The sequence below is a fragment of the Gastrolobium bilobum genome, unplaced genomic scaffold, assembly GCF_033153095.1.
Source record: "Gastrolobium bilobum isolate Gb01-03AN ecotype WA unplaced genomic scaffold, APGP_CSIRO_Gbil_v1 utg993, whole genome shotgun sequence".
NCBI lineage: Eukaryota > Viridiplantae > Streptophyta > Magnoliopsida > Fabales > Fabaceae > Gastrolobium > Gastrolobium bilobum.
Window position 1 is genome coordinate 504,146 of NW_026898494.1, and position 27,658 is coordinate 531,803.

The window sequence follows — 27,658 nt, forward strand, 5'->3', positions numbered from 1 at the left end:
CTATCTCTTTCTCTAGCTTAAAATGACACAACTTTACATTCTTTAAAATGATACTCACTTCTCTCTACTTGTATATGCCAAAACTCTGTTTTGTTTTTGTATATGAACTCTGCTGTTGGAGGGTCATCTAGATAAAGAGTTATATCCTTAGTCCATAAAATATTTACCAGCAGTGTTGCAAGCTGGCATTATCACTGGCATCTTGTCATTGGCGGTAAGGAATTAGAACCTCTATCTATCTATATACGTATCCATCATCATAATCAACATTTTGTAAATTATTTTATCTTGTGTATGTAGGAAGGAATAGCAATGGGAAGAAGCTTTTCTGTTACTGATAATACACCTCATGACGGAAACAAAGAGATGATAGCTTTTGGTCTTATGAACTTACTTGGTTCTTTTACTTCATGTTACTTGACTAGTGGTAAGTTTTTATTCACATAATAAAGTTTGATACATTTTACAATAAAAAAATCTTTTAACTTAATTTTCCATTAAGGAAAAATTTTAAGTGTTTATGCTAATATATTTTGGTCCCTAAAACTAATTTGTAGGACCATTTTCCAAAACGGCTGTGAATTACAATGCAGGGTGTAAAACTGCCATGTCAAACGTTGTACAAGCAATCCTAAGGGCGCTCGCACTACAGTTCTTAGGCACCAATATTTGGCTTGTTGCTCTATCAGCTATCATTATATCTGCCATGCCGGGGCTGATTAATTATAACGAAGTTATTCATCTCTTTAAAGTTGATATTTTTGATTTTATTATTTGCATGGCTGCTTTCTTTGGAGTCACCTTTATAAGCATGGATGTTGGTCTCATGATGTACGTGAGCACTCAAGTTTTTTCTAATTTCTCTGTTCAGTCATTTGTTTTTTTTTTTATTAATAGAATTGAATTTGCTAAGTTTCCTCTCTTGCTATATATAGTAGGGTTATACCTTCATAGCTGTCATGCTCTCATTGTACGGAGGCTGCTACTTTCAGAATAGGTCATAAAGAAGAATATCCCGACATATAGTCCATTTCCTTCCGGCCCTTTTAAGGTATGCACAATCACAATTTTAATTTCATATTGTTTAGGTATTTTATAATCATATACATGATCTAGGGTAATAAATTTTTTATTTGATATCAGAGCGTTGTGTATATGATTATAGAATCCATGATATCGAATGGAATTAAAGAAATTGGGTTTTTTTTATAAAGGTTGAAACTTTATGCATTAATTCTTGAACTTGTTTAATTGAATTGAGAATCTTAGGGTTTTGTTTTAGATACTCCATTAATATATGTTAGAAAAAGTGTGTATTATTTTAAAAAACGTGTCGTTTTAAGTGAGAGAAGGAGATAAATCATGAGAGAGAGTGAGGGAGAAAAGTTTTATAGATGTGGATTTCACTTTTTTGTGAGAGTGAAATGATGTACGGTGTATCATTTAAAATAATACTCCCTTTTCCCATATATGTTATAAGTGTTTTCGTGAAATATTGAAGGAGAATTTATATTCTCAAATTTTAGGGCTATTAAAAAAATTATTAACCTCGCCTGAGAGATAAGAAAATACACTTTTGTTTTGTATATATCAATTGAAAATGTCATTTTGAATTTTCGATTTACGTGTCAATTGCCAATTTCAATTCTTTTTAATATTCCATATGCATTACTATTTTGATTTTTAATCTACTGAAATTGTTTTCGGAGAATATTGTTTAAATATATTGTGTTTTGAATACCGGAACTTACACCAATACTATTGATCTATGATTACTGAAAATTTCAGCTTTTGGTTTTATTTATATATATATATATATATATATATATATATATATATATATATTTGTTTTTCGTGCTTTATTCAAAATTCATATGACGATTACATTTTCAAAGTGATATTCGATTTTTTGTCCTATATGGTTTGCTTTTTTGCTTTATGGTTTTGAAGGCAAATCTCTACAATGGATTGCTGTGTCTTCCATGGGAATTTATTGTGCAAATCACATATGTGCATTCTGGTCCTCTAGTTTTATGCAAAAGCATGACTTCGGTACTATGTATGTGTTATGGATCGTATAAGGGGTCTATTGATTGACATGCTCTATAAGGAATAATTTAAGATTTAAATTAAGCATAATTATGAAAAGGTATCCATCAAGGTATCCTTATCAGAGGCACTAAAAATCCATATTCTACTACCTACCCACAGGTAAATCTTATAAATAAGAAGTAAAATCTAAAGGTACGTTATTCTCTCTCTTACTGTTATGCTGTCACTACATCCCCATTGGCAAAGCCGTTATTCATTCATTGTGTACGTTATTCTCTCTCTTACTGTTATGCTGTTACTACATCCCTATTGGCAAAGCCGTTATTCATTCATTGTGCACAATGATCTGCTTGACTCAAGGTTATCTCCTTCATAGATACTTTGGAGAGGACACTGGATCCAAGATTAACATGTCAATCTATTGAACTGAATGTAAGAACCTGCACCGTTAATTAAGGAGGTTAATTAATTAAATATGTGAAATTAGGAAATAATTTCATAATTGACCCTAATAATTATTATGAGGCTTAAATAATTATGGTAAGTGAGTAATAATGCTGAAATTCGATTTTGTGACAAAAATGCAGATACCGGTTCTGCTAGTCAGTATAAATGCTTACCGAAAAAGTATCCCGAAAAATTATAATAAGTGCATGATAATTCCTAGAATATTATATAGGACTGGTAAAACAAGTTTCAAGTTAAAATAATGAGAACTGGTGCCAGAAACTGATACTGGCTATGAAAAGCGCGTACCGAAAAGGTACTGCAAAAAATAAAATAAAAATATGATAAATCTTAAAAAAATGAGTAGAATCAGATTCCAAAATTTGGGATTAAAATACTAAGCGTAGCTATTAATGCTAGTACAGTGCGATTAAGGCTTAAGTGGACTATAAATGCAAGAGTAAATACCCTTTTTAGTCCCTGGAAATATCCACGAAGCCCTTTTCAGTCCCTAGCAATAAAAAAGGGACAAATTGGTCCCTAAAATAACAAAAAAGAGGCCATGTTCATGCTTCCGTTAACTCCCACCTAACGGCCCAACTAATGGTGCACAGTTGGCACGTTAGTTTGCTGACGCGGCTTGGATGTGGGACACCGTGGAAGATGAGACGATGACGTTTTGGTCCCTGTCAAAACCACGAGGGCCATTTTGGTCCCTGTCAAAATGCACGAGGACGTTTTTAGTCCCTGACAAAAAGCACGAGGCTCTTATTGGTCCCTAACCAGAGAAAAATAGGCACATGACTTCATTGCTTTTCTATGCAGTCCAATTTTGCAAAACAGAAGTGCATTACATCAGAAACAGGAGTGCAATACAATTTTGCAAAACAGGAACATAACATTAAATTGGATTTGTATGCAGTCCAATTTGTTAAACCAGAAGACATGGATGTACAAGACCTACAACTACGTATATTAGTTAAAAAATATCAAAAAATGGTAAACTTAAACATTCATCAACCCTGTGAAACATAATAGCTGGAACATGATTTGAGTATAATTATATTTGAAGAGATGGATGTACAGTAGTGCATTACAAAATAAAGCCAACTGCCAGAAATTAAAAGAAAAGCCTCTAATACAATATGGCCAGAATTTACAAAAAAACATTGACATAATAAAAAAAGTCAGTCACATAATAATAAATCCTTCTTAGTTGGCTCATACACTACTCTCAGGTCATATACAACAGCAGGTCATTTTCTTGAGGCAAGCCTTGGTGGCCTAAAACCAGGTGTGCTCATGAAGGCCAATAATCTGCTTCGTGTGCCACTGGTTGCTGCATTCATTGTTTCATTACTCAACAGCTCATTTGCCTGTTGTGGATTTGATGGAGGTGGGTTGCTTCCTCTCAAGTTGCCTTCATGTGGCTGAGAACTGCCAACTGCTGCAGTCCAGTCAACTGCCATGCATTGCAATTATCAACAATCATTTACTTGGCTTCTTCTCTGAATTTTCTCTGTATTTAAATATCAACAATCATGCAATTATCTTTTATAGAAAAATAAATAGTATAATTGTAATGCTACACTACTGAAGATATTGTTCATAAATCGCATAACGTTATGCCTTATACAGACTAAGAGAATTAAAGCAGTTCATAGTATTCTAGGGATCGTAAAAGTTGTTTGCAAGAGCCAAGAATCCCTTTTAACAAAGTGGGAAGCTTAATTAGCATTGAAAAAGAAATGAATAATCGTTAATAAGGTCGAAACTTCAGTTAGAAACACAAACTTCATTGAAATAAAATGCCAAAAAGGAGTATTTTACTTTGTGATGAAATTTAGTTTAATTACTTTGTGATGAACAAATGGATTGCACTCCTGTTTCTGATGTAATGCACTTCTATTTTGCAAAATTGTACTGCATAGAAAAGCAATAAAGTCATGTGCCTATTTTTCTCTGGTTAGGGACCAATAAGGGCCCCGTTCTTTTTGTCAGGAACTAAAAACGTCCTCGTGCATTTTGACAGGGACCAAAATGGCCCTCGTGATTTTGACAGGGACCAAAACATCGTCGTCTCGTCTTCCATGGTGTCCCACATCCAAGCCGCGTCAGCAAACTAACGTGCCAATTATGCACCGTTAGTTGGGCCGTTAGGTGGGAGTTAATGGAAGGATGAACGTGGCCTCTTTTTTGTTATTTCAGGGACCAATTTGTCCCTTTTTTATTGCTAGGGACTGAAAGGGCTTCGTGAATATTGCCAGGGACTAAAAAGAGTATTTACTCTAAATGCAACATTTGGGCCCAAAACCCTAGGCATGTTCAGATTCTCTTCGTGAGAATTGCTGAAGCCTTGTGACCAGCCCTTTTCCACTTTCTTTCTTCCTCTATTTCTCACCAAAGGCACCATCTTTGACCATTATTCCTTCACTTGATCATCATTGCTTGGTGTGAACCACCTTGGGTGGGTGAGAGAACCTTGTTTATGAGTTTTGAGCATTACCTTGGGAGAGTTTGTGGGCTGACTTCATAGTGAGGGTTGAAGGAGCCATTGTTATGGTGTTTTGATACTCCAAGAAGCAACCTTTGTGGAGAAAGGAGCCATCTTGAAGCTCATTTTCGTGCACTTGGTAGTCAGTACCTTGGAGCTGAAGTGTGAGCTCCAAGAGCACCCTTAGCTACTGCCTTGAGCTTGGGTAAGTGTCACCAACCTTGGATCATGAGTTTTAATGGTTGAAAGAGGTGTCTTGGCATGTTTAATGAGTTAAACAAGTAACTAACTGTTATATGAACTTAAAAGAGGTTAAACATGCATTCTTGGACGTTGGAATGGGTTAAAAACCCAACCTTTGGAAGAATATCTCGCGAAATGTAGAACTGCATTCTGTCGCGAAATATCCGGATATGCATATCCGGATAGATATGGGGATCTGAATACCTGGATATTGATATTCGGATATTGGCAGAGAGATATCCGGATATGCCCCCGACAAATATCCGGATATTCTGGAAATTTCGGAACAGTGACGGTACTGTTCATACAGAATGTCATTTTGGGTTGGTGGACCCATGATCGACTTATGTGGACTTCTGTAATAATTAAACTAAGTCAGAATCAAGTGATTAAGGGCTTATGACTTTGTGAGAAGTCTAAAGACGTAAAACGTAAAGGAAGGGCGTTGTTTTAAATCATATGCTTGTTGTGCATAAATATTGATAATATTGTTGGTCCAAACAGATTGTGATCTTGCTGTTTGTGGACTCTGAGGTATTGTGGACTCTTGGCTTGGATAGCTAGCTTGCGAGGTAAGCTTTCGTGTCCTCGGTTTAGCCATTGTATGTTCCACCATGTCCCATGGGGGATGGTTTATATGCATGATGTGTTTTCATGTACTGTTTTATTGAAATGCTATGGAGCTGTTAAGTGCAAAATGCTTATGATATGTATGTGGTGTTTCACCTAGCCAGGAAGCCATGGGGTGGTACTGGGGGCGGGTACATCATGGGCTGGCACTGTGTGGGTAGTAGACGTATTCCTACACTTCTCTGATCAGTAGAATTGTTATAACACACATGACATGAATATCTGTTGCATTGCACTGATATTGAATTACTGCTTTTAGAACTTATATTGCACATGTAAGTGAGCTTAGGGTGGAAGATCCTTGAGGACCCCTTGTCTTATTGAGATTTCTTTTTAGAGATCTCACCCCACGTTTGGGGAATGCTTATTTCAGGTTCAGGTAGTACGGGGACTGATGCCTCTGGCGACAGGAAGCCAGAGCTTAGTTGATGATTATTGTTGTTTATTACGCTGACATGTTGGATGCTGGATATTCTGCTGATGTTATGTTTTTAGTTGCTTTTATTATGTTGTTGATGTTGAGACTTCTGTTGGGCTTGTGCCTTATTTGGGTGAGCATGGGGTTAGTCCATGCCACTTTATGTTAGTACTTTGAGTTGAGTTGAGTTGTATAACTTAGTAGTTTGTCCGGTCTACGTGTTGTAGTTCCGTGACTAGAGACTTATATCTGTTATTTTAATTAATGAGGTATTCCGTTAGCTGTCTTTTGCAATTTACATACCAGCATGGTTTTATTTAAACGATTAATTAAGCAAGTTGGTAATGATAATGACGTCATAATTGAAAAGAAAAAGATATTCCGCATTTTTAATTAAGCGCAGCTTAATACGATGATATGATAACATTACCGGATATATACGGGGTGTTACACTGATCATCTCTGCCTCCAAGATATAACAGTATGGAATTTTTTTTACTACCAAGATATATTTTGATATAATAACATATATTCTTTTACTTGCATATACATGGTATGTTTCCTTTTGATTTGCATTGCCATAAAACTCATGAATAGAGTCTATAAGAAATAAGTATAGATAACAAAGAGTAAACTAGTGAGGGATAAAATGGAAGAATGAGAGAGATAAAATGGGTTTTGGTAATTTTTGTGTTCCTCCAAGGGCGGAGGGAGAGGGGTGCTAGAGTGGGCAGCCGCCCCCCCTAAATTTGGAAAAAAAACTTAATGGTGGGTGTCTAATGATGTAAGGAAGGGAATAGGGGATAAGGTAAGGTAATCCAAATGGAGAAATGATGGGGATAGTTAGAGACGGGACAAAGGAAGGGAACATGCAGAGCATGGATGGAGCTATCAACGAAATATAGTCAAAAAATTGAGATTGAGAGGAGAAATTTGTTCTGGCTTCACTCATGCACCGCCTGGCTCTGCCTCAGTCCTTCTCCATTTCTCCTTAAATTGTTTATTTATTGAGTATGATCTATATCCAAATGTGCTACTTGCACACTATTTGATTCACATCTTCATTCCGCTTCTTGTCACCATTCATTCAGACAAATGTATGATATCAGTGATAGTAAATAAGTAAATAACAAATATTACATGTGAGAAGGTATGAAAGAAGTAGTGTGCAAATTGCATGACTTGGACTTGTTTCCCCTTGCTCGCAAAATCCTCTCTTAAAATTTAACAAACATATCCTGATTTATATCTTATGTAGTTTTTGATTCCTCAAAACAACTACAACGAAAGAAGTCTTACTATCGTAGTTTGTATCAATTAGCAAAGAAGTCCCTATAAGAACTTGCTAGCTGTCAAACAAATCCATAGTTGTCCAATTGGTTTTATTTAACTAATTGCTTTCGTTATGTGAAACTCATTCTACAAACATCAGAATGGTCATATATGCTTTTTATTAAGGACGTGATGGAGGTCTTGCCACACTTCAATAAGAAGTTCAGAACCAGATTGAGTGGGATAATTCATCGTCAATATCCTTAGCATTCTGACCAGTTTATGGAGCAAATATTATCAACCAAGGTTCTCTGCAAGATGGTTATGACCCCGATCGTGATTCAACGCATCTGCCATTCTATTTCTACTATCTCATATATTTATAGAGTAAGGTGGACACATTTTTGTAACATTCTGTACTGTATGTTGATCAACATATGTTGAAATGTAAAAATAAAGAGAATGGAACAGAGAAATTAAAGGAGAAGAAATTTTAGGTATGGAAAATAAAATGTGATCTAACACATTGGTACCTTCTCCTTTATATTTGATTTTTCGCCCCCCACAGGAATAAATCCTGGCTCCGCCACTGTGTTCCTCAATAGTCGGCATTTTTACTCAGTTTTCCTAATCCTATGCTTCCGCTAACAGCCATACCCTCATTATAAATAAACTTCTTGTATGATGTTTATATATAGAGAATCACCAACTGCATGAATAGTGTCTATATTATTGACATTGACCGTGGGACAAACACTGTGATGATGAAGTGATCTTAACTCTTCCATAGACTAAGTTACCCATAATATACGATTGTTGAATTGTTAAAGTTAGGGGTGTGTAAAATAATTGGTTCACTTGCCCTGCTTTTACTCTGACTTTGACCTGACCTATAAATACCTATTTTGTTTGAACTGGGTTTAAATACTGACCCACTTTTATTTGGGTCAGTTTTAGACCAAAACTTGACCCATACCCATTATGTGAAAAAAAGAAAAAGAAATTCTCAATAAAATTAAAAGAAAAGTTTTAACATAAAACAATTACGTCATATTTTTTTATGGAAAATATTTACTTCAAAATTTTTCGCAAATTTTTTGACGAAAAATATTTTCATCAAAATTTGTGATTAAAAATATTTCTGTAAAAAAATTTGACGAAATTTTATTTTTTTACATTTTTTTTACAGAATCTAAATTTCGTTAAAATATTTCACAAAAAACATATTTATCAAAAATTTTGACGAAACACATTTGCATCGAAATTTTTTGACGCAAAAAAATTTCATCAAAATTCTTTACATAATTCAAATTTCGGCGAAAGTTTTCGACGGAAACACTTTCGTTAATTTTTTTGACAAAAAAATAAATTTCTTCAAAAATTTTAGCGAAACAGATTTCTATAGAAAATTTTCGACTAAATATTTTCATCAAGTTTTTTGATAAAAAAACATTTCTATCAAAATTTTTAATGGAACACATTATTATCAAAAAATTTCGTAAATATTTTTGACAAAAGATTTTGTTTGATAAACAATTTTTACTGAAAAATATTCTGTAAAAAAATTTGACGGAAAATTTTTTAACGGAATCTAAATTTCGTCAAAATATTTCACAAAAAAATATATTTATAACAAATTTCAACGAAACACATTTTCATCGAAATTTTTTGACAGAAATTTTTTTTATCAAAATTCTTTACAGAATTCAAATTTCGGCGAAAGTTTTCGACGGAAATATTTGTGTTAAACTTTTTGACAAAAAAAAAATTTCATCGAAATTTTTAGCGAAACACATTTTCATCGAAAATTTTTGACTAAATATTTTCGTCAAGTTTTTTGATAAAAAACATTTCTATCAAAATATTCAACTGAACACATTTCTGTCAAAAATTTTCGTAAACATTTTTGACAAAAAATATTTAGATAAAAAATTTTGACGGAAAAAATATTTAGTCAAAATTTTTTAGAGAATCTAAATTTCATCGAAAGTTTCAAATGAAACATTTCTCTCAAAACAATTTCCTTCGAAATTTTATTCAAAACACATTCCCATCGAAATTTTGAACGAAAAAATATTCCGTTAAAATTTTGACGAATTTTTTTTTCTTTTAAAACATTTGATGGAGGAAATCATTTTCGTCAAATTTTTTGACGAAAACTAAATTTTGATAGAAAATTTATTTTTGTAAAAATTTTCATTAGAGAAAAAATTCCGTTTCTTTTCGACAAAAAATATTCCGACGAAAAAATAATTTTGTGACCAAATTTTCGTCGTTTGCAACGTTGAAATTTCGACCAAATTTTGTGACAAAACCAAGTCAAAAATCGGTCATGTCAGACTTGACCCACTTCAAAAATAAAGTCAGAAGCACTTCAGAAACCAAGTCAGGTCAGATGCCACCCGGTTCTGAACTAGTTCAAAAAAATCCAAACCAAGTCACACCTGACTTGGATCAAATTAAAGTGGGTCAGGTCAAAATACTTGACCTATAAAAATCAAGTTGGGTCGAGTCGGCACAAAAACCTGACCCGACCTGACCCATGCACAACCCTAGTTAAAGTTGTTACTCTTGAACTTGTTACAATTTGTCATGGTTTGTTACATTATGGTTGTTTATTTTTGTTGGATATATATTTGGTGTAGTATTTGATTAATCTATTTTTGTGAAATTGATGCATCACTTCTTTCCTTTTATGTGTTTTAATGTCTTTCAATATGTTGACGGTCTATGTTGGAATTCAATTATTATTATTATGGAATTACATTAAAACTGTATTTGTTTAATGGATGGCTTATACGATGCCTATATTCAAATCGTTTTTTTTTTTAATTTTTCAATATAATGAAATGTCATGGAAATTTTTGTGAAAAACATTGCACTGCTCAACAAAATCGACGTAATCATTAAGTTCAATTGTGGTTTTGTCTTTATTGAATTCTTTGAATTTTATATGCTTTTATTGAATTTTATTATATCCATTATAGAATGATATAATAATAGACTTGAAAACTTTAATTTTGTGGTCTCATACTTTATGTCCCTTCTAGGAATTTTGTCGGGTTTTGTGTTGAATCCATGCTTTTGATGTTAAATGGCTGATTATAATCATTTGAAGCTTGTATTAATGATTCATAAATCATTTAATGCATTTGAAAGCATTCAAAATGTTTAATTCCAGAATGCACTGCATATGTTGGTCTTCAATGCATTAATTTTGAATTTTAGAAACACATCAGTTGTTACCTTGTTTAAATATTGGTGACTAAAATTGATATGCAATTATTTAAGAGCTTGATTATTGAAGCATTTGTGTTCTTCACAAGTTATGTGGGTTAGACCCTCTTGTTGATGAGTTAGAGATGGGTCGTCCCGCTAAAGGAATAAGATCTGTTTGAGTCTGTTATACAAATCTCACTCGCGGCATGAGGAGAATGAGGAAAAGTGTGCACTCAATTTTATGCCAAAATTCACCAAATTTTAATAGCATGATCCTTGAAATATATGTGAGTTGTTAGAATAGTGTTTGCAATTTTTCCGCTACATTATATATTTTTTAAGGAATTATTTCGTTTGGTTTATAATAAAGGACAATGTGCGCTTTCCTTTAATCGAAAATTCACCAAATTTTAACAGAATTATTCTTATAATATTTGTGAATTATATATATATATATATATGCCCGAATTTTGAAAATCTAAATCACTGAAAAATTATTATGTTGAGTGGTGAACTTGGTCACAAAATTCACTTTCCCCAAATTCACTTAGGTTGTTGTCATTCTCCTACTTAAGCATAGTTGGTAATTGCTTTAACGTTAAGTGCTAAAATTTTATGACAAAATTTGTTGGATTGACAAATGTATATGATTTCTAGAAATACATGTTGTAAAGTGCTTCATGTTGTTGGGCATTGTTGTTGATCTATTATTTTGAATTATTATATGTTAAGTATCTGCCCAAATAGGGTTGTTATATATAATAATTCAAAAAATTGCATGAAGAAAAGTTTCATGAGAATACATGATTTAAAAGTATTTATCTGCCCAAAGGAGATAAATTATTTTTAGATTGCACATGATATTATGGAAAAATACATATAATTTAAAAGTTTGTCCGCTTAAAAAGGATAAATTTTTATAATTGTATGTAATTTTCCTTGCTGTTAAATCTTCATGTAATGAAAAATAATTATATATTATATACTCTACCCAAAGGGGGTTTATGGTATTTAATTATATTCATTATTGCTCAGACTAATTTGTTGCATTATGTGTGTAAATTAGTTAACTTTATTGTCAATAATAATAATGCATGTTGAGTTATCTGCCCAGAAGAGATTGATTATTAATATGTAATTCTCATTATTGTATTCAACTTAATGTTATGTGAATGGTGTACTCTATACTATGCTCAAAAGAGAGTTTATAATATGCTAATTATTTTATTGTTGCCTATAATTAATCTTATTATATTATATGTTATAAACATGCCTGGTTTTACATTGAAGTTATTATGGGACATGTGTACTTAATTTAATATTAGAATATGAATTGATTTTGAAAGAAATTTTTTTATCACCCTTTAAAATGATTTTGACATTAAGTATTTCTTATTTGAAATGACTTGGATATCATGTTCTTTTTTATGATAAAAATAACTTATATTAAACTTTATTAGTTATAAATTTTATTTTATTTTGGTGCAAAATGTATTGAAAAATTAAACTTTCATTTGATATGGTTGTATGGTTTTGTACTTTTAGCCCGTATTACATGTTGTAATATTTCTATTATTGGATTGCATGCTTCAACTTGAATTGTTTAAGTGCAAAACCTTTTAGATAATGTTATTGAATTTAAATGCATGATAGTAAAGGTGTTAGACCTTGTGGACTATATTATATTTTGGTACAAGAGTTTTTATGAATTACCATATGTGATTAGCACCAAAGTAGAATTGCTTGTATTGATTCATGATTTCTTTGTAATTTAAGTATTGTTTCTAGTTATTTTAAATAATCTCTCTCCCAAAGGGGGTTATTGTTATTGGATATGAAGTTGTTAGAGATGTATTGGTTTAAGTGACTTGTCTGCCCAAAGGGGACAAATCTTTGAAACCAATGTATGCTTACCGAGCAATATTTTTTAAAGGTTATAGATGAAATTATTAGAGGCTTATTGATCTGAAGATCTATCTATCCAAAGGGGATAATTTTCAAACCCAATGTTGTGTTCATGATTGATTCATATGAGGCTTTGACCTTGTTTAAATCTTGACTTGTGCATTCTGCCCAAAGAGAAATGTACTATTATGTTGGCCTTATTTTGATAATTTGTTGTGCTCATTAAATAACTTATCGAAGGTTTTGACCTTGGTTGCAACCTTGGTATGTGCATTTTGGCCAAAGGGGGATGTGTTATCGTATTGGCCTCGTTGTAATGACTTGCCTTGATTAAAGTTATGTCTTGCCCTATAGTTTATTTTGATGCATTCCCTTTTGCCTTAACAATGAAATTTTCTATTAATTCCTTTAAATTAATTTAAAATATATTTGACCAATGCATCAACATGAAAGTAAGTGGGAGTAAATATATTTTCTTAGTACTTTATGTAAATGACATTTTATTTGCTAGTAAGATGTTGATTTATTGAATGAAACAAGAGCTTTTGATCTAAAAGCTGTGATAGATAATATTTTGCAATAGTCTCTTTTATGTGTAGAACATGAGTTTAGATTCTTTTGATTTTCTTAATTAGTGGGATTTGATTCGCTTGGTTAGTGGGAGTCATATTTAGATTGCTTTTATGGCCACTTTTCTCTGCAAACTGATGGTGATTTTGTGACATTTATTTGAATTTTCATAATTGATGATTATTATTATTATTTCTCCAGTCGACTGAGAAATATATGTATGGAATAATATCTTTAAGCATGTTGTGAGCTTAAAGATGATTGGATGTCACAAATTTTGATATCTCAAGTTGCATTGTGACATATTAGTTTATCTAACTTGAGCAATTTCATGTCGTTTGAAAATTGCATAATTCATATTCATGTGTTTAAGAAATTAGATTGAAAAGGGCAATTTTTATATTGTTTAGAAATTGCGGTAATACAATTTCATGTTGTTGAGAAATTGCATTATGGAGTGTAATTTTATATTGTTTGGGAATTGCATCAATGTAATTTCATGTTGTTGAGAAATTACATTGAGGACCGATAAGAAGTAGTGCTTTATATTGTTGATAACATTTTAGCTCTAATTCTTGCTACTCTACAAGGCCCATAATTCATGAAAATATGATGCTTATTGTATGTCAATATGGAAGGTCATATGTTATGTTGTTTTCGACATATTGATCGTCATGTTCCTATAATAAGGTTATATTGAATTGGATTGAATTGAGATGCTGGAATTGGAATATTGTTTTCAAAATCGTGGCCACATAAAATATTTTTTCTTGTTATTAACTCGATAGAGTCGTTTTCAAAATAAAATAAAATAATTAATATAGCCTAAGTGGTATAATGTTAGAAATTATTATATGTAGGTAATATAATTAATGTTTTTATATTTCTTAAAATAATCAAGTTAATAGATATTCCAATTTAATCTATTATGATAAATCCATTGTGATCATATTGAGTTGAACTTTTGGCATCTATTGGTATCAGGCCTAGTTAGGCAGCACAATGTAGGCATTGGTGTTTGAACTTCTGTGATGGTGGACCCATCAGACACACTGTTGATTAGGGTTATGCCCTGATAGCCATCATGCTCCCATCGCACTAAGGTTGCCATTTTTGGAATAAGTCATAGAGAGGAAGATCGTGTCGTGTGGCCTCATTTCCTCCGGCTTTGTGATGGCTCAATAAGGCACGCACAATCACAATTTTGATTTCATATTATTTAGGTATTTTATAAGGGATGAATTATTCTACCTACACTTCAATACTATTAGATCAAAATCTCAACTACATTTAATATTTCTCTCTACTATTTAAATTCTGAACTAACAGTGTTAAAAGTGGTAGACAAAATAAAAGATAGACAAAAATTATAATCATATACATCATCCATGATTAATAAATTTTACAAGATCATCTTATTCCATAATCATGATATATATAGGAAGCATAAACTTAAATAGATATAAAAATGATAAATTTTACTTTTCAATCTTACACGCTCATCTCATTTTATATCTAGTGATTCGTATAAATCAGTGTAACACTTACATATATACATGTATAGTAGCTTATCCAAATAAATTTTACATAATAAAAAATAATATTGGCGGAAAACACAAGCTTGCAATTCAAATCAAGGTAAGCCCCTAGGCGGCTAGGCCCTCGATTGATTATACATTTATACCAATAAAGACAAGAGAATGAAGCTTGGTGGGTCCCAAAATCTCCCACCTCTTCGTTATTTGATTCTTGTGGGTTAACGTGGCTGAAGCTTCGACTGATCAAGTGAAATCAATGAAATTAGAAAAAATCTTGGACAGCTTTTGCATAAGTTATGGACATAAAGGTAGTTTACCCAAGTCCAAAATTTGTTTTTGTAAGAATTTGTTCACACCAAGGCCTGTGACACTAGTTTTCGTTAGGTATACCTAATATATAACACAAGATATGTTGTGCAGTGTTTCCAAAAAAAGAAAGATATGTTGTGATGATCTTCAAAAGCCTTACGGGAATTTTATTTGTGGAAGTACAGTAGTGGACCATAGGAAGTATCAAGGATGGATGATAACCTTCTTAAAAATGTTTTTTTTTTGTTATTTTTAATTATGGGAACAAAAATAATTAAAAAATTTATTTTATAAAATTAGTTTATTTTTTTGTTCCATAGAATGATGTCTGGAATATAAATTGACAGAAAAAAGAAATAAATTTTTTCTTGATACATTATTCATAAAATACAGATATCATATAATGTATTATCAGCAGTAAATACACACTCTCTCTCTTTAACTGCCAAAATAATTTGTTATCAAACATTTTTTTCAGGAATTATTTCTAAATATAAAAATAAAATAAAAAATTATTCTCGGATACAATAATAGAAAATAGAATCATTTTCATGCACACACTTAATCATAAGGAAATATATAGAGAGAGGTCTTTTTATGGTCGGTGAATGAGATTATTTTATTTTGAAGTTTTTCTTTAAAAAAATACTTTTCTAGAGAACTTTAAAACAAAATTGAATTGAAATCATTTCTTTCTAAATATATAAAGATAAGGTTGCCTAAAAAAAATTATCCTCACCCCTGTACTCAGTGGTGGAGTTTTAAAAGGAGTGATTTTTATTCCAAGCATACATTTATTTAGTAAAAGTTTGATTGTTCATACTTCATATTCACACTCTAATTTGGCCATCGTTGGAGCCCAAAGCATATACCCCTACTCCGTAGGCCCTAATCTCTCAAAGTACTAAGGTGTTGTTTATTTATTAGAAAATCAAATTAAAAGAACCTGTCTGCTGTCTACGCGATTTCGTTTCATTATCAAATTTACACACACATTTTATTTCTCTCTCCTCCAAAAACGGTTATTCTATTTTCATCTCGAAAATATTTAATATATTTTAGGACCACTTAATAATTCGATGCTCCTCTCACAACATTAATTTTTCTTCTTCTCATTTTACCCTTGTTATTTTTTTTCTTTTCTAACTTTATCCTTCCATTTACACTAAAGGACCACCTAAAAAATGATGGTCCCGGATCACAATAAATTCCCTCCTTTTATCACACCACTAAGTACTGTATTCTCCAAGCTCCTGAGATAGTAACTCGCTATTTCTCCACAAGCAATTCTTCTGGCCAAATTCATCCATCTAAATTGATAATTATACAAATTTAAGTTTTTCTTTTTCAAATAATCTAAATACAGTAAAAATTTTATGACTTAAATTAATTAGAAAATATCAATTGTGCATCAAAGATTCTAAATTTAATTTAATTTAAATTTTGAAAAGGTTACGATTGCAAGATCAAGCTAGCATGATAGTGGTTACTCCAATTCCCTATAGATAAAAAGTCTTAGTGACATTAGGCAAAAAAATTTGTACACCCCACACTCTTCTTTTAGAATAGGAAAGCTAGGGTTTGTTTGATTTCAGTTCTTAAAATTATTTTTTTAATTTTCAGAATAAAAAAATAAAAAAAGATGTATTGGATAATGTCTGTTCTGTAAAAAAAATAAAATTAAAAAGTATAATTATTTTTTAGTTTTAGAATTAAATTTAAAAAACATGTATGTATTGTTTAATTTTATTTTGTGTTTTGACTTTTAACTTAATTTTTTTTTTATAAAATACATATTTCGTTAACTATTTTACAAACAGTTTTGAGAAAAAAAAAAATTAAACATAATCAAACTGCAGTTATGAAAAAGTCACTTTAATTTTTTTTAAGAATTTTATAGCAATTTGCTGTGTTTTCATAGTTCCATAAGATTTAGACAGTTGTGATAGTTTAGGAATTGCACTTGGATTGGTTCAAAATAATTCAAGTTAATATTTTTATTTCCACATTACATGTTTCATTTATTGAATTACTTGATTTTTGTTGGACATGACTCATACTTCATATTTATTGTCAACTTATTACTAACTTATAGCTGACTCATTATATTTTTCTTTTTTTAATAGTTTGGGTTTAAATCCATGAATACTGATGTTTTAGGAATTTTTTAAAACCTATTTATATTTCATTATAAATTGAGTGACTGAATGAGTGTTAGAAAGATGAATAATACAAACAAAGTGAACATAACTTATATCGAGTGAATCAGACAAAGTGAACATAACTTATATCGAGTGAATCTGGGTAAATCAGAGTGACGGTTTTTTCTCACCTGAAAATACCCAAACAAGCCTGGAAAACACCCGTGACAAAGGTTGTTGTGAAAATCAAATGAAGAAACAACGTCGGGTCATCTTCTGGGTCTGCCACGGTTGATATAGTGTGTCCTATAAGCAATGATGATGATGCTAATGTTCCCACTGCCATGTGCCTTGAGCTCCCAAAAACAGCATACACAAGAGGTGGGACAAAGCTGGCCTCACCATCACAAGCCTTGCCATCCCTCAAGGCATTAGCTAGCCAAACTTGCCAACATTCCTCCCCTCGTTGGTCTTTGTAAGAAACTAATCAATTTAATTATTATACTCCATTTTTCTTTTTGTTCTTCTTTAATTTCTTTATTCATTCCTTACACCATTTTTTTTCAACTGTTTCATTGGAAACTCAATGGATTCAATTTTATCACTTGAATCAATGATTATAGTTCATACACTATTTTCATTGGTGCACGATTGAATTCAAGTGTATTTTACAAATATATATATATATTTCTCTTGCAACCTGCTATATATAAAAGTGGGTGAACCCAATGAGTAGAGGAGAAAGAAACAGAAAAAGTGAATATCATCCATTTTATGTGAATGCAGAGTATAAAACTATCTCAATCTTGCAAGAGAAATATTAATTCTATATATTATTTGAAAATTAGGATTAATATATTTTGATCATCACTTTGTTTATAATTACAATCTCATGGATCAAATTCATTGCATATAATCTATATGGATAGACAGTTACTTCCTTAAACATTGTTCCTTTATGATGATGATAAAGATAAACTAGATATTTGATCCTAGCTCCACTTTTAATGCTTGATGGTTAGCCTTTAGTGAAGAATTAATAATATAATTTGGTTTGATGTTTGGTGATTATAATATATATATCAGATTCCAGCTTTGTCCCACCTGTTGTGTATGCTGTTTTTGGGAGCTCAAGGCACATGGCAGTGGGAACATTAGCATCGTCATCATTGCTTATAGGACACACTATATCAACCGTGGCAGACCCAGAAGATGACCCGACGTTGTTTCTTCATTTGATTTTCACAACAACCTTTGTCACGGGTGTTTTCCAAGCTTGTTTGGGTATTTTCAGGTGAGAAAAAAACCCCACTCTGATGTTGATCATCAGTGATTCGGTTTTGGATGTGTTTGGCTTGGCACCTAGAAAGTAAGATTAAGACAAAAAGAAAAAAGTATAGCTGACTAATGCAACTAAATTATTTTCATTCTACTTTTGTGGTGAGTGTTGAGAATGAGAAAATTACGCCTTGTTATTGTAGGTTGGGGATATTGGTTGATTTCTTTTCACATGCTACAATCACTGGCTTCATGGGAGGGACAGCAGTAATTCTCATACTCCAACAACTAAAGGGCATATTTGGCATGAAACATTTCTCAACCAAAACAAACGTTGTGGCAGTCATAAAGGGCATCCTCCACAATAAACATGAGGTTGGTGTGGAACAAATTACAGTTTTTTTTTTTTTTTTTTTCTTGACTCATCAAAAAAACATTAACAGATTCACGCACATAAAAATACTCAAATACAATAAATTAATGTTTATTCATGTGTTAAGGATATTGATATTTTTATATTTTATTTTTATCTTATTTAACCAATACACAATCATAACAATGATGTCGAAAATGATAAAACATAGGCTAAATAAAAATTTGGTATTTAATATAAGAGAAATTTTCTGTTGTCAATTATAATTATTAAAATAACAAAATATTTAATTAAACATCCTTTTACAGGTTAATTATAAAATAACTCGAAATTTCAAATTTTTAAAATTTAAAAATTAAAAAGATAAACATTAATCATAAAAATTAAAAAATTAAAAAAAATTAATTACAACTAAATCAATCTAATATGTCCAGAATATGTCTTAATTTTTTGTTTGATGGACCGTAAATCTGTTTGAGACCAAATTTCTTCAATCAACCCCTTAAATACTTAGCCCATGTTTAATGGGCAAATTTATGTTCATAAAAATTTTTGTTATATTTATATTTCAAACAAAATACATGAATAAATATCGATCGCTAACTATAAAGGGTACTGGTACTCTCGAAAAAGACAAATTACCAGAAAACCTCTTAATAAACTGTTGTCTTATTTATTTAATCAAATCCAGCTAATAACATTTGTTAAAAGAATAAGAATAACTTCATTCAATATTTGGAATTCCACTGTACTGTTTCATTTCCATAACTCCAATATTTATACACAGAGATTAGCATTGAATAGCTATCCGTTACCTAAGATTAAGGATTGTTCTGATATTCAGCAACTAACATACAAAAATAAGAATTGCTATCTTGCCTACTAGAATCAGAGAAATAATAGGAAACTAACTTATACAAAAAAATCTAACTATTCAAATTTAAATTACATTTCAACACTCCCCCTCAAGTTGGAGCATGGATGTCATGCATGCCTAACTTGTTGATTGCTGATTCAAAGCTCCTTGCAGACATGGCTTTAGTTAGAATATTTGCCAATTGGTCCTCAGATTTCACATGGGGAAGTTGGATAACATTCTGGTCCATTTTTTCTCGGATAAAGTGGCGATCCACCTCAACATGCTTTGTTCTATCATGTTGTACTGGGTTGTGAGCAATCTCTATGGCTGCCTTATTATCACAATATAGTTCCATTGGCTGATTGAAGGGCATTTTCAGTTCTTTCAACACACTGCTGATCCATACCAATTCACATAATGCATATGCCATTCCCCTGAACTCTGCCTCTGCACTAGACCGAGCTACCACCTTTTGTTTTTTACTTTTCCAGGTTACTAAGTTTCCAAATACAAAAGTGAAGTATCCTGATGTAGAGTGTCTAGTAGTCTTATCCCCTGCCCAATCTGAGTCAGTGTATCCCTTGATATTCTGTGTGTCATGTTTAGAGAACAACAAGCCCTTTCCAGGTGAACTTTTAAGGTACCTAAGAATCCTGTACACAGCCTTCATATGATCAACACTGGGTGAGTGCATGAATCTGCTCACTATGCTTACGGCATAGGCTATATCTGGTCTTGTGTGGGACAAATAAATCAATCTACCTACTAGTCTTTGATAGCGACCAATATCAGCAGGTTCCTGGTCTGGATGTATTTCTAATCCATGGTTCATCTCCATGGGAGTCTCAACTGGTTTGCAAGCTAACATACCAGTTTCAGCCAGTAGGTCTAGAACATACTTCTTTTGGGAGATGAATATTCCATTTTCTGATCTGGCTATCTCAATTCCCAGAAAGTATCTTAGTTCTCCTAAACTTTTTATCTCAAATTCTGTACATAAGTGCTGTTCCAGCAATTTCATCTCACCTGTATCATCTCCAGTCAAAATTATATCATCTACATACACTATCAAAACAGTTACCTCTTTTCCTTTGTGTTTAGTGAACATGGTGTGGTCTGAGTTGCTTTGTGTATACCCGAACTTCTTCATTGCAAGAGTGAATCTTCCAAACCATGCTCTTGGGGACTGTTTTAAGCCATACAAGGCCTTTTTCAATCTGCACACTTTGTTTTCTTCAGTAGGATCTCTTTGAATTCCCGGGGGAATGTCCATATACACCTCTTCTTCCAAGTCTCCATTCAAAAAAGCGTTTTTCACGTCAAATTGCTTTAAGGGCCAATTCTTATTAGCTGCAATGGAGATTAAGATCCTAACTGTATTCAGTTTCGCCACTGGTGCAAAAGTATCTTGGTAGTCAACTCCATACTTCTGTGTGTAGCCTTTTGCTACCAATCGAGCTTTATACCTGTCTATACTTCCATCTGGTTTTAATTTCACAGTAAAGATCCATTTGCATCCAATGGTTCTTTTTCCACTTGGTAGGTTTGCCATTTCCCAGGTGCAATTCTTCCTTAAGGCCGCCATCTCCACATCCATGGCAGCTCTCCAATCTTTGTTTTCTAAGGCTTCCTGCACACAACTAGGAATAGATATACTGGACAATGATTCAGTGGTCAGAGCATATGATTCAGAATGTTTATGGCTTGACACATAGTTACTGATGGGATATTTGGCCTTAGAAGTGGGATCAGGTTCATACAGAGACTTAGGAATGCCTTTGGTGGTTCTTTGTGACTTTCTTACACACGGTGTGATGGGTGGTAATGCATGCTGAGTTTGATGACTTAAAGATGTATCATTAAGGTTAGAATTTACCTGATCAGGTTGCACTTGTTCTGGCTGAGATTGTGGTGGTTCCAGGACATCCAGTGATGATTCTTCGGCTAATGGTGTCCCAGTTATTGTCTCCCGTGTGTGTGTTGGAGTGTTAGGTTCAGGGGAACCATCTAAGGTGGTAGGATAGGCTACTTCAGATTCTGTTTGAGTTGGAGCTGTCACGTTGGAGCTGCAAATCCACTGGTCTTCTTCTCTAGTATGTTTGTTCTCCCCCTGAGAGGAAGGCCTAGTCTCTCCCCCTGAATAGTACGGCTCAGATTCATGAAATGTGGCTTCCAAGGTGACATAAAGCTTATGAGACACGGGATCAAAACAACGATAACCCTTTTTCAAGTTAGAATAACCAACAAATACACATCTAACAGCGCAAGGATCTAATTTATTTCTCAACACTTTGGGTATATGAACAAATACGCTACAGCCAAAAATCCTAGGCTCCAGATTAGGAATATGAGGGATGGAGAAAAAAGATTCAAGTTTTTGTTGGGGTGTTTTGAAATCAAGTGCACTCGAAGGTGTTCTATTTATTAAGTAAGCAGCAGATGTAACTGCCTCACCCCAATAGTACTTAGGAAGGTTCATGCCAAATAGAGATGCACGAGTAATTTCCAGTATTTGCCTATTCTTGCGTTCAGCAAGACCATTCTGTTGTGGGGTATAAGTGCATGAGGTTTGATGGCGAATGCCGTGGGACACAAGAAACGCAGTAAACACACTATTTATGTACTCAGTGCCATTGTCAGATTGTAACACCTGGATAGACTTCTGAAATTGGGTATGTACCATATTATAAAACTCTTGGAATGCAGGAAAGACATCATTCTTGTGTTTCAGGAGGACAACCCAAGTCATACGAGTGCATTCATCAATGAAACTGACATAATATAAAGATTTTGAAATAGAAGGTACCTTGGCAGGGCCCCAAACATCAGAATGTATAACTTGAAACGGAACAGAACTTTTATTAGTACTTGGAAAGAAAGGAATGCGATGGCTTTTGGCCAATTCACACACATTACACTGAAAATCAGTTTTATTGAGAGAAGCAAATACATGGGGAAATAATTTTTTAAGGTAACCAAAGGAGAGATGCCCTAATCTACGATGCCACAGCCACACAAGGTCATATGCTTTATCAGAACTGATGGCAGCAGAGGCTCTGGCGGGTGCAGTTACAGTATCTTGAGGGACCTCCAACACATACAGTTGTCCATGCTTAACACCATAACCAATTATCATCTGACTTTGGATGTCCTGTATCACACAAAATGTAGGCCAAAACAGTACATGACAATTGAGATCAGACGTAAGTTTTGAAACCGACAGTAAATTATAATCCAAGGAAGGAACAATTAGGACAAGATGGATAGTTAATTTATCTGAAAGAGTTATAGAACCTTGGCCCGTAATTGGGGCTATACCCCCATTAGCAGTGGTAATATGAGACCGAGAGGAAGGAACAATATTGGAAAGAGGGGTGGGGTCACTGGTCATATGATCTGAAGCACCTGTGTCGATTACCCAGTTAGAATTCCTAGATAATGCAGAAAAAGCAATAGACTTACCGAGGATACTGGAGCCTGTGGCCACATTAGCAGAAGGAATGGTTTCCTCAGCAGAAGTGCTCAACCCTTTCACAGCAGTCTTCTTCCGAGGTTTCCTTGTGAAATCCCACCAAGAGGGGTAACCAATGAGTTCGAAACACCGTTGTTGAGAATGCCCTTTCTCTCCACAGTGAGTGCAGGTATACGAGGGCTTGTCACTCTTTTGTCGATGATGAGATGACGACACCTGTGTTGGTCGAGACTGTTGGGTGAAGAGAACAGTGGATTCACCAGTCTGGGAATGACCCATGGTCAGCCGTTGCTGAGCCTCACGTCTGACATAGGCATAAGCAAGTTCTAGATCCAATTTAGGGTCTTTTCGAAGAATTTCTCCTCGTACTTGGTCAAAAACAGAATCGAGACCATTAAGAAATATATGTACTCGAAGACGAGACATAGAGGTATGAACCTGGACTACACCATCGACGGTGGTAGCATCTGAAGAAAGACGTTGATCGATGTGTTGGAAGATGGACACCAACTCATTGTAATACACAGACAGGGGTCGTCCAAGTTGCTTCATATTGAAGGATTTTTGGTTCAGATCGAACAAACACGTCTCATCAGACCCATCATAGAACGTGTTCTTGGCAGCTTCCCAAATTTCCTTTGCCGTTTGGAGTCGAATAAAGCGCTGCATGAGGGAAGGACTCATGGAGTCAATCAACCAGCTCTTTACACGTTTATTATCAGTGACCCACGCATCATAAGTAGCATCGGTCAGATTCGGTTTTGGAGTGGTGCCAGTAAGGAACCCTCCTTTGTTTCGTGCGCCAATACGCATGTTCAGCAATTCAAACCACAGGGGATAATTGCTATCATCAAGAACGATAGTAACAGGGAGGGAAGAATGTTCCTGTTGGAGGATAATGTTTGGAGGAACAGGGTTGGGAGGATCTGTGTTCGCGACATCATTTTGTGGAGGTGTGGCGTTGGCCATTTCGGAAGAAGGGAATTAGGGATTCAAATGGGGATGGGAAAAAAACAAAAAAGAAGAAGATGGGTCTTAGCGGAAAAGTAATGGGATGGGAAAAACCGAGAAAGAAAAAAAGCGAAGGATACTGTTTGAGGTAATGGGTTGGGTAGCGGAATAGTGATGGGCTTAAAAAAAATCAACCTGGTTTATTGATACCATGTTAAAAGAATAAGAATAACTTCATTCAATATTTGGAATTCCACTGTACTGTTTCATTTCCATAACTCCAATATTTATACACAGAGATTAGCATTGAATAGCTATCCGTTACCTAAGATTAAGGACTGTTCTGATATTCAGCAACTAACATACAAAAATAAGAATTGCTATCTTGCCTACTAGAATCAGAGAAATAATAGGAAACTAACTTATACAAAAAAATCTAACTATTCAAATTTAAATTTGTTTGATGGACCGTAAATCTGTTTGAGACCAAATTTCTTCAATCAACCCCTTAAATACTTAGCCCATGTTTAATGGGCAAATTTATGTTCATAAAAAATTTTGTTAAAATTTTGTTATATTTATATTTCAAACAAAATACATGAATAAATATCGATCGCTAACTATAAAGGGTACTGGTACTCTCGAAAAAGACAAATTACCAGAAAACCTCTTAATAAACTGTTGTCTTATTTATTTAATCAAATCCAGCTAGTAACATTAGGACACAACAAATCGTATAGAATACAATAACATGCATGGCTCTTATGCAACTCCAAGACTTAACCAAGTTGTCAGTGAGCTCTTTTTTTTTTTTTTTTTCTCATTTGTTTCATTGCTTCATCAAAACAGATGTTAAAATATATTTACTCTCTTACATATTAACATTAATTGTTCCATATTTTGGAAATAACGTGTATGACCTTCTTTTTATTTTATTTATTTTAACAGATAAGGTGGGAAACCACAGTTCTTGGTGCGATCTTCATTGTTTTCCTGCTATTTACCCGATACCTGGTGAGTGCTCTTTTCGGCAGTTTATAGTCATTCTCAACATTCGCTTTTTAATATATTTATTTTGTTAAGAAAAAAGAATGGTGGCGTTTTTTTTGTATTAACTCGTGGACCATTAGGATTTTGAAATCCACAATCTATGAATAAAATTATGGCACGAGTACTAAAAGAAAAGTCAAGTTAATGACAGAGAAAATATAGCAATATATTTCACAAAGCTATAATATGTATTTCACCAAGTTATGGTATTTGTTAAATTAATGTGTGTATCAAAGTTATTCTAATGGGTTTCTCTTAATTTTCAAAACAATCTTACAGAGGAATAGGAATCCAAAACTCTTTTGGGTATCAGCTATTGCTCCAATGACTACTGTAGTAGTTGCTGGCGTTTTTACGTACCTCGTCAAGGGCCAAAATCATGGAATTCAAATTGTGAGTTATACATAATTAGTCTTTTTCAGGTACTAGTATCTTACTTGTATGTGCCAAAACTCTGTTTTGTTCTTATATATGAACTCTGCTATTTATAGGTGGGTCATCTAGATAAAGGATTAAATCCTCTGTCCATAAAGTATTTGAACTTTGACAGTAAATATTTACCAGCAGTTTTGCAAGCTGGCATTATCACTGGCATCTTGTCATTGGCTGTAAGGAATTAGAATCTCCATCTACCTATATAGATATCATCCATCATCATAATCAACATTTTGTCAATTAATTTATCTTTTGTATATGTAGGAAGGAATAGCAATGGGAAGAAGCTTTTCTGCTACTGATAATACACCTCATGATGGGAACAAAGAGATGATAGCTTTTGGTCTTATGAACTTATTTGGTTCTTTTACTTCATGTTACTTGACTAGTGGTAAGTTTTTACTCACATAATTAAGTTTGACACATTTTACAATAAAAAAAATCTTTTAACTTAATTTTCCATTACTAAGGAAAAAATTTAAGTGTTTATGCTAATATATTTTGGTCCCTAAATCTAATTTGTAGGACCATTTTCCAAGTCAGCTGTGAATTACAATGCAGGGTGTAAAACTGCCATGTCAAACGTAGTAATGGCAATCCTAATGGCGCTCACACTGCAGTTTTTGGCACCATTATTTGGCTACACCCCTCTTGTTGCTCTATCAGCTATTATTATATCTGCCATGCTGGGGCTGATTAATTATAACGAAGTCATTCATCTCTTTAAAGTTGATATGTTTGATTTTATTATTTGCATGGCTGCTTTCTTTGGAGTCACCTTTGTAAGCATGGATGTTGGTCTCATGTTGTCTGTGAGTACTCAAGTTTTTCTTAATTTCTCTGTTCAGTCATTTGTTTTTTTATTAATATAATTGAATTTACTTAATTTTGGTAAAAGCAAAATGTGACTTAATTATTCTATCTGCAATCAAGGTTGGACTCAGTGTGGTTAGAGCACTCTTATATGTGGCTAGACCTGCCACATGCAAGATTGGAAAGTTACCTGATTTAGGTGTATATCGAGATGTTGAGCAATATACTGCTTCAACATTCCCAGGAGTTGTGATAATACAACTTGGTTCTCCCGTTTACTTTGCAAATTCTGTGTACATCAAAGAAAGGTATTCAATAGTTTAGATTCACTTATTAACTGACAATTATATATCCTTGATGAATCTCAATTGAACAATCTAAATCTGCGTTAGGATAATGAGGTATATTCGAAGTGAGCAAGGCTCTGGTGGAGACATTGTGGAGCACATCATACTCGATTTGTCAGGTAAAAGATAGAAAATTGTTTACCATGTTGAGAATTGAAATTTTTTTATGGTTATTAACTTATTATATAATCAAAATTAACATGGACATGAAGTTTTCCCTGATTTCTTATGCTTTAACAGGAGTGACATCCATTGATACAACAGCAATTGTAGGATTGTTGGAAACAAATAGAATGTTGGAAAAGAATGGAATTAAGGTACAACATGGATTTCAAGTCGATGGAGTAAACCCTCCATGTTTATTATTTTTATGGAAATAAATCGAATTACTGAAAGAAGTTTAAATGGTATATGTTTGTTTTTCATTTTGTGTAGATGTCATTAGTAAACCCAAGGCTGGAGGTTATGGAGAAGCTGATAGCATCCAAGTTTGTTGACATAATTGGGAAGGAATCATTCTATCTAACATTGGATGATGCAGTGGTGTCAAGTCAATATTCACTTTTAGTACCTCGAAGACAAATAATGCTCAAGAGACAGTTGTTCAGGAAACTAGCCATGCCTAAAGTACAGCAAACTAATGAGATTTGTATTTATGGAATTGAGAAAGTGTTTGCTAGCTATAATAGTACATATTAAATAAACGAGATTCAGATAATTTTTCTTGACTCATCAAAAAAACAATAACAGATTCAGGCACATACAAATAGTCAAATACAATAAATTAATTTTTATTCATGTGTTAAGGATGCTGATATTTTTTATATTTTATTTTTATCTTA

At 33.2% G+C, this 27,658-nt stretch overlaps 1 pseudogene; it reads left to right on the plus strand.

Moving 5' to 3' along the window:
- The first annotated feature begins 312 nt into the window (after positions 1-312).
- LOC133316824 (probable sulfate transporter 3.5) lies at positions 313-27,442 on the plus strand (annotated as a pseudogene).
- Positions 27,443-27,658: the final 216 nt, after the last annotated feature.